Raw genomic sequence first — 9,600 nt, forward strand, 5'->3', positions numbered from 1 at the left:
TACACCTTATTTAATTGATTTTTTTTATTCTATTTTTCTATTGTATATACTGTGTCTAAACATCCCCTTTTTTTCTTATATGTGCAATTTTTCCTGCTACTGGAAATACAATTTCCCGAAGGGAGTAATCCCAAGGGATTAATAAAGTCAAGTCTAAGTCTAAGTCTAAGTTTGACGATCGAAGATCATTAAAACTCATTCCCTTATTAACAAAAAAAGCTAATCACAATGTGGCATTTGTAAAAATATATTGATAAATATAGCTACTGTGCAGCGAATAATTTTTTTCAAACTGCAAGCATTTCTATCAAACAATAAAATTTAATTATGAATTTACTTAATTACTCTATTGGCAGTTGACTCAAATTTTGCATTTAAAAAATGACCCTACCTTATTTTTCTCACATGTCGTCATAGATTCGAATAAATATGTTTTTTTACATGTAGGAGCGATTTTAGTCGATCCTTTTATTTATCTTTTGTAAGCTTGATGCTGCCGTTCTCCTGTATCTGTGTCTTTAAATTTGGTTAAAATAAAAAAATGCATTGAGTATAATGAATCTTGATCAGTTTATTTCACTTGAATTGACCCACCATTGATCTTTCAAGCAATTGTTAGCCCGCTATCATGCTAATACCAGCTGCAGAACTTATTAAATGTGTTTAAACAAGTGAGAATTAGTCCTTTTTTTGCGTTTCAGTGCATCCAGTGCAAAAGTTATATTGAAATAATCAAAATGGGAGAGTTAAGATATCTTGGTTTAATGGCTCCCGTTTTTATGGCCTTGATCAGTTTTCACATTAATCATTTCCATCACGTTGCTCTTTGCTTGAGTCCTTGTAGACGTTTGCAATCGAAGATCATTTTAAAACTCATTCCCTTATTTAAAAAAAAAAACTAATCACAATGTGGCTACTTTGCAGTAAATATTTATTTTCATACGAGTATTTCTATCAAACAATGAAATTTAATTTTTTGCCAGTTGACCTAAATTTGCATAAAAATTAAGAGATTTTAGCTACTATCTCCTAAATTTAATTGTATCTAACATGTTTATTTACATGTAGAACAATTAAGTCCGTCATTTCACTCATATTTGGTAAGCTTGATGCTGGTGTGTTCTCCTATATCTCCAGTATCTCTAAATTTAGTTAAAATAAATAAATGCATTGCCTATAATGAACTTGGATCAGTTTATTTCACTTGAATTGACCGACCTCTGTAGAGCATTTATGTTTTTCAAGCAATTGTTAGCCTGCTGTGGTTAGCTGCTAATACTAGCTGCCAAACTTATTAAATGTGTTCAAACAAGTGAGAATTAGTCTTTTCTTTTTGTTTTTTTTTGTTTTGTTTTTTATTTCAGTGCATCCAGTGACTCTCAGGTTACAGAATTACCAAATTGACAAAAATAAACTGAAAATATGAATTAAGTCAAACCTCCAAACCAAATAACTGATGCATATTAGCGTTCTAACATGCTAAACAGAGACCAAGAACCACTTTGACTACATATTTTAAATTTACTTAAATACAGAACAAACTTTCCAAGTTTAAAAGAAAAGTAACTTGAACACAAAGTCGGAATTTTGACTAAAATAATCAATTTGTTAGTCGCCAAGCCTGATCTCAGAATCCAATATGGCTGCCACGCTTTCTAAACGTATAAGAAGATTAACTGTTGTCAAGACGAACCTGGTCGTCCAACGTCCAAGACATGGAGCTACCAAACAAACTGTGATAAAAACCCTGGAAACACGAGAGGAAGGGGCCACTTCTCCTTTTTTAAAGCTTTGTCTTTAATTGCCTTCCAGAAATCATCATCAATCCCAACATCATCGTTTTTGCATTCAAACATAAACATAAAATAGTAAAAAGAGCAAACCTTTACTTTTATCCTGGAGGATCAAAACCTGATCGGCTCCAGAGGCAGTTCAGTATAGATCAACAGGAAATCTAACGAGCACATCTGTATTTTCCAAAGAAATAACCGAAAACAGATTAGATCTTCATGAAGCTCCTTGTTAATAAATCTACATACATATTAATTCATGTGTGCTGTGTCAATCATTTAACATTCTGCATAAAAACATTAAATGGGTTGAGTTCTTTATCTCTAATTTCATAGAAGACTCCTAGATGAACTTTCAGAACGTTTCCTTCTGCAGCATTTTTATGCCAAAACTGGTTCTAAAAAGACGAAATTGGGGACTTTAATCTTTAATGTTGATATATTGTTGTGACTAAACTAATTACTTATTACTTGAGAGTACCACTGCTGCCACCCTCAGGTTAAAGTAAAACAAGATTTCTAGAATTACTATTTATATATATATATATATATATATATATATATATATTCCCCCCCCCCAAGTTTGTTTTTTTAACTACAGGTACAATAAGAACAAAAGTGTTTAAAACATTACAACAACTAATCAGAATATACTACTGTCATGATGGGTATTAGGTTACTAGCCCACATGCAGAACACACTCTGAGACAGGGGAAAAAGTTCAATGGTTTATTGTGAAACACACAGGTTTGAACACTGAACAGGTTCTGGGAAAATCTGGTCCAGGACTGGTCACGATAGATTTTCACTGCAGAGGGGGACAGAATGGTTAGCAGAAGTCCTGGTAATCTTGCTGGTTGAGTGAACGCAGGTTTGTACCTGTTCAGAGGTTTGAGCAGAGCAACAGAGGGGGAAACCTGGAGGGTCCAGAGGCTGGCGGCAGGCTTAAGGGGCTAACAGGTTTGATTCTCCAGGGTTCTTCAGTGATCAGACAGACTGGTTTCAGACAGAGAAACCCTTCCTGGGTTTCTGATCTCCAGGACTCTTCAGTAGTCAGACAGACAGGTTTCGGACAGAGAAAATCGTCCTGAGTTTCTGATTTCAGACAGGTTCTTCCTAGAAGCAGAGAGGACAAGAACAGGTTAGGTTCAGGTAATCAGGGAGTCTTGATTCAGGCAGGCAGGTTGGCTCAGACTTGCTAACCATAACTGGCAAAACACTCTGGCACCGGAGTGTTGTCCACAGCCCACTTAAGTACTGGTCCCCTGATGAGTAGATGAGAAGCAGCTGGTGAAGTCAGCTCCAGCTTCAGGAGATCCAGTACGCCCTCTGGTGGAGGAAGGTAGACAGCACCCCAGATCCCAACAGAAGAAAAAACAATAAGGAAGCGATCCTCGGCGCCCTCTGGTGGGCAAGCCTCTGGATCCCAACAACTACAACATATGTCTAGGTTAAAAGACCAACACATTTTAAAACAAATATTTGACACTGTTGATTTTCCTGAAAGTTATTTATTGTATCAGTGTTTTGATAAAGAAGGATTTTTTTTTTATTATTCAAAAAACAGTTCAAAGAAGATTTGTCTCCTTACAGTTTGTCCCAATTATACCTGTTTTCCTATTAAAAGAACCACATTATCCGAGTCTGAAATATGTATTTTTAGACTGTCAATGTATGCTTTATGTGCTAATTCATAATTTGGACTCTTCAATTTTGAGAAATAACCACATAAATGAGACCAGAGTTTTCTATAAGACTAACACAGGATAAATAGGTGGTCAATTGCTTCCCCTGTATTTTTACCAAATTCATATTTATTAAATGCAAAAGCAGGTATATTTGGTAAGATTTATTTTATTTCATATTTGCCGAAATGAGGCTTTTAAAAAAATAAACTGAAATATAGAGAATTCATGTTTCTAAATGTGACCTTTCTGTACAGCATTATCAGTAATAAATGATCATTGAATATGAATGTTTTTAGCAACTGATTAATAAATAAATTATACATTGATTATCAAATATGTCCGAATTATTTATACTCTAGTTAAGGGGAGGTAATGTGAAGAATTTAAATTTAGTGTTCTTTGTTAAAGGTATTAAGGGCTGAGGTATGGCTTAAAATATTGTATTTTATGGTAAAACAGTAAACCTAACATTAATTAGGTTAGTTGCATATTTAAAGAATATAACCAACATCTAATAATCCTTTAACAACCTTTTTTTTGTTGCCAATTATAACCCTGTTGCTCCATAAAACAAACTCACAGAGGAATTCTGGGATTTCTGGATAGCGGAGGGATCAGTTTGTGGAAGTAGAACATTTGAAGGGAATTTTGTGTGTATCAAAATCACATTGCCAGCAACAGGCCCTGGATCATCGCCAATATTTATGCAAAAAACGTGACATGCAGAAATGGGTTGTTGGTAATAATCTTTACTTTAGTCAGCTTAGATGTATGCTTAGCTGAAGTGTGGATCAAGGATGGATAAGGGGAGAAATCATTCTGTAGGATTGAGACACACTACGCCCTCATACCATTCGAGGAAATGTAAAGTTGCAGTACATAAAGGCAGCCATAGAGGCAGGAAATAATTAGCGAGGGGCACCAGGCCAACCCCTTTTCTTCACCCATGTATTTCCATATTAGAGCATACTCTGATTACTCTGGAACATTTATTTTATTTACATACCTGCTTAGATTTTGGGCCTGAGGGATCAGGATCATCATGGTCGACTATTATATGATATAGCCTGCAAATATGCCTTATAATAAATAAAAAAATGAAAAATACCATCTGCAATCTTTATGTACATAGTGAAAAAGAATCTGGATGGAATGTAAATATAAGTGCCTTCATGGACAGTGTAACATTTTTTGGAGCCTTGATTTTAGCTGCTTTCTAACTTCATAGTAACTATAAAATTAACCAGTTTGAAATGTTTATGCTATAGTCCTGTTATATGTTTTAAATTTCAAAGAATTGTTCAAATAGTACAAATATAGCAACATAAAGTGTTTCGGTATGAAGTGGATCCATCGTTTCTGTCTGCACAATCTCTGCCATCTATGGAGTGAAGTTTGTTCCAGTATTGTTGCAAGCCAAGACCACATTTTGTTTTGACCCATTGTATGATCCAAAAACAGGTTGAAAAGTTAATCTTTTGTTTTCCTAGATTCTTTATTTCATATTTTGTTCTCAGATGCAATTTTTTCAGGTTTTCTGTAACATTTTTATATATTTTATATTTTAATTTTTTTAAACATATTTTTCTGATTGAGTTTTACTAATTGTATTATTTTCAAATAGAGTTTTGCAGATCACATTTGCTTGACTTCAAGGCCAATGAAAATGCTGTTCCTATACTTCACTCCACATTCCAGAGAAAATTTCGCCCCCAGATGTGGAGAGAATGTGATCTGGAAAACGTAATTTGAAAAGACTGCCAAGAATACAATTCTTAAAACTCAGTATTAAAAAGAGAAATTATATAAATACAATTTTACAACATTTAAAAAAAATTTTAAAAAATAAAATTGTAAAAATAAAACATGTTTTTTATTAAAACATTTTTCTGAGTTTTATTTCTGCTTTGCATTTTTTGTCAACTTTCCTTTTAAAAACATCTTCTTTGCTTGCAACAATAATGAAACAATATTTACTCCATATCATGCAGGTTCGAAATCAAGATCTGCTTGTTAAACTTTTATAGATATTTAAATGTTCAATACCCTGGGGTTGGGAAAATGCACTTTCATTCCTGTTTTTTCTTATGTTGATTTTTGTTTTTCATATTTAGAGTCAGAGGGTCTTTTAATAGGTTAAAATTTTCCCAATGTGCCTTGAAACAGTAATCATGAACAGCTGAGAAAGTGGAAACAATTTGACTTCACAAACCTGTGCAGCTGTTCTACGGTTTATTTGTTCTAGAGAGAATACTGCCACCTAGCGGTCAAACGCCTCTTCTTTTCATCAGCAAATTTGTAGGCGGGATTCTATATTAAACTTTAACACTTCCAAACTAATTTCATGTTTTAATGCTTCACTAATGGTTTAAAAGTTTGTTTAAAGTTCATTAAAGACTTACTCTGTCCATTGTTCTGGCCTGATCTGTGATATTGACTCATTTAAGACAGTTGCATGTTTAACATTTAAATTATTTAGTCATTCAGCCATCTGTGAATAGCCACAGTGGGGATTTATGAATTAAATTATTCGTATGTGATTCTAAAGAGGAGTAATTGCTTATGAATAAACGCCCAAATCTCATTGGTATTATTTTTGCCATGTTTTAAATGTATTATTTCCCCTATACTTCACTGAAATAAGTTAATTAATCCTAACTGGTGGAAATGCGTTCCAAATGATGTCTCCATCCCCGTTTTTATCGCTGTAAATAAGAGTTTTTAATAAAAATTACTTATTTATTTCCAAGTTTATATTTTTGTGGCTATTAATTTGTATAGAAAAAGTTTTAAATGATTCACATTTTTAAAACATGTTTTGTTACTTTGCAGCTGAAAAACTTTAGGCTGACAGACTGATACTAAGCTGAACATATTGTGGAGTGGAAAGTTTCAACAATTGTTTCATAAAGCAGTTCAAAGTGACTTCCTCACACTTTATTGTGAAACTCCTGAATAAAAACTATTGCAGCCGTTTCTCCTTATCAGTTTTCTAAGCAGTAAATGGTCTCCTGTGTAAAAAGCTTTGCTGTATAATGTGAATTTTGTTCCATTTTTGTAAATAAAACATTTGGAAATTTAAAATTTGAAAAAAAGAACTGAAACGTATTAATCAAAAGAGAGTAACTTTGCGGGGTTTGTTGTTTTTTTTAGATTTTTTGCTTTATATCTCTTCTTCAGGTTGAGTTTTATGACTTGCATTCTTTTAATGGATTCGCTGTACAGATGTAAATCCAGCAGGAATGATCTCAATCAAATCTGGCTGAGCTTCAATTTCAAAACACTTTATCAATCCCAAATAAAAAAAAAGTGGAAGTAGGCTCAGTCATATGTTTTGTTTTTTTTGTTAAAGACTTGTATAGGTTGAAAAATAACTTGAGATTTCAAAATAAAATCTGAGTGTTGTCATTACCATTATTATAATCAGTATTATAGCACCTTTTGCCATGATTGTGCCCGATGTGGACTTCGGTTTGAGTTTCTTTTTCAGTTTTTTGTTAATTCCAGTCCAACTTTATTAATAAAGCACTTTAAAAGGTCCAAAGTGCTTAATAGTGAAACAACATAACACCATTAGACAGACTCAAAAAAAAACATACAAGCATAAAAAATAAAATTAAAATCTGAACTATAAAATCTATAATAAAATAGAAATAATTTAAAATAATGTGTCACAGACTAAAATCAACATCTCACACAGTTTAGAAAGCAAAGGCAAAGAGATTGGTTTTTAAGACCAATTTAAAATCAGACAAAGAAATAGACAATTTAATTTAATAAAAAGGCACTTTAAGTTTCACTTTGATTTATGTTATTCTGTGATTTCGTGTTCATTGGTTTCTTTTCCATTTTGTGTTATATTTAAAGGAAAAGTCCGCTCAGCAAGGAATAATCAGTGGATCATTATTATCTATCTATCTATCTATCTATCTATCTATCTATCTATCTATCTATCTATCTATCTATCTATCTATCTATCTATCTATCTATCTATCTATCTATCTATCTATCTATCTATCTATCTATCTATCCGTCAATTAATATTAGATCTCAATCTACGGATTGCTCTAGTATGAGCTATATTTAAGGATTTCTGTATGGGTGTGGAAACGACTTCAGGAAAAACTGGGAGAAACTGTGGTTACCTGCTGTTTCAGTTTTGTGGTTTTTAAGGAAGGTTTCAACCCTTATTTAAAATACTGTCACAGTTAATTGGAGGTTTTTGAGAGAGATCAGGAGGCAGAGGTAGATTTAATGAGTCAACGGAGGGAAAAATACAAAATAGAAAGAACCCCCAAAAAAAACAAAAAAACACAAAATGTCAGAGAAAACTCCTGTTCGGAGCCAGAGATGAGAAAGTAACTAACAAACAACAAAAAAACAGCACTGAGTGACCGCAGAGGTGGTGTATATAAGGGGAACAGAACAAAGGATGGACTAATGAGCTGAATATGTAGCAGGTGTGGGTGGAACTAACTAGAATGAAGCCAAGAGGAAAGGAAACGAGCACAAGGGGGCAGCAGAGAGTAACTCAAGAACTAAACACTGCTAGAAACGAATGCGAAGAATACAAAAAAACTACAAAGAAACTTAATCTGAGGGCAGAACCCTGACAAATATATGTAACAAAAGTTTTAAAATGCCCATTATAGCCAGCTAATCACTCACCATACAGTAAGTGTTAAATGTAATGAGTTTAGAATTTCGGAGCAATTTTAATGATTAGCTTATACTTGATTCATACTTGATTTATGCAGGAGCCTGTCAACAGGTCTGAACAAAACCCCCAATCTATCTATAGAAGGAATAAACGGCATTATAGCCTCCACAGAGCTTTGATCTCAAGACATTGAAGCAAGGCTGAGATTGCACAGAGGGAGACAAGGCAATCAGACAGGCCCCATCCTTGATGAAGCATCCTGTTTAAGATGCTGGAAGCAGGTGTTTCTGTATCTTAAGAATCCCAGCATATAACTGCAGCATCTACAGTTTGATTGGAGCTGAGGTGCTGTGTCCTTCATGCATGCAGCCCACACATGAATGTAATATTGAAAGCATTTAGCTTGAGAGAGGAACAATTGCATTTTTTAAGAAAATACAGTTCTTTCATAGGAGTATTTACTAAGGAGTTTTTTAACACTCCTACTGCATTATGGAAGACTGAAGACGGAAATATGCAACACCTTGAACTCTCTGGAGTAAAATAAACCTGCACACATTGGACGGGAAGTATTTTCATAACCTTTGTGTTAGAGTCAGGGGGATTTTGCTAGCTGCAGTGATTTATATCACATTGTCAACAGCAGGAAGGTTTAAAAAACAATCATTGTGGGTTTTCTTATTTTATATGTTAACATTTAAATGCAATGTACAAGATTGAGTTTAAAATGCATACATGTCCCTCTGGTGCAGTTAACTTTTATAAAGGACATAAAATGGATGTTAAGAGTCTCCCTCTGCCCTCATTGACGGGGGATTTCACCCCCCCTGTCTCCCCTCAACTTGAATGCTGATTACACTTCTAAGTGACCCTGGAAAGGCCTGGGGCAGAGTGCTGGAGAGGAGAATCTGGCAGAGCTTAAAACCTTGGCTCCAGGAGGAGCAGTGGGTTTTTTCATCCCGACCAACACTGGACCAGCTCTACACCCCTGCAGAGTTCTCATTGGTTAATGGGAGCTTGCACAACTAGTCCATATGTTTTATGGAAATGGACAGAACATTTAACTGTGTCGCTCATTTAGCTCTGGGATACCTAATAAGTTAGGCGTTGAGGGTCCTATACTAAGAGCCATCCAATCTGTTTACAAGCAAAGCAGGGCTCTGGTCCCCTTTGTTATTGTTTCTGGGCTGTTTCAATGCATGTTGTCTAGGTGCAGCCAAAAGCTAGAGGTAGTCTAGCTTTTTTACCCATAGACGGCCATCCTAAACTACCAGATTGGGAAACATACCAAACTGGCAACAAAGCCTGTAGGACGGGAAACGTTAGCCTTAAGATGTAAAACTCCATCATGCACTGCAACATATTTTTGCAAAATATTCGAAAACATAAATTCGCCAAATATAAGAGGAACATCGTAGTTTGGTTTAAAGAAAGCATTTTAGTTTTATTATAATTTAGTTTG

This window comes from Cyprinodon variegatus, unplaced genomic scaffold (genome assembly GCF_000732505.1).
Source record: "Cyprinodon variegatus isolate N-32 unplaced genomic scaffold, C_variegatus-1.0 Scaffold339, whole genome shotgun sequence".
In the NCBI taxonomy this organism is placed as follows: domain Eukaryota; kingdom Metazoa; phylum Chordata; class Actinopteri; order Cyprinodontiformes; family Cyprinodontidae; genus Cyprinodon; species Cyprinodon variegatus.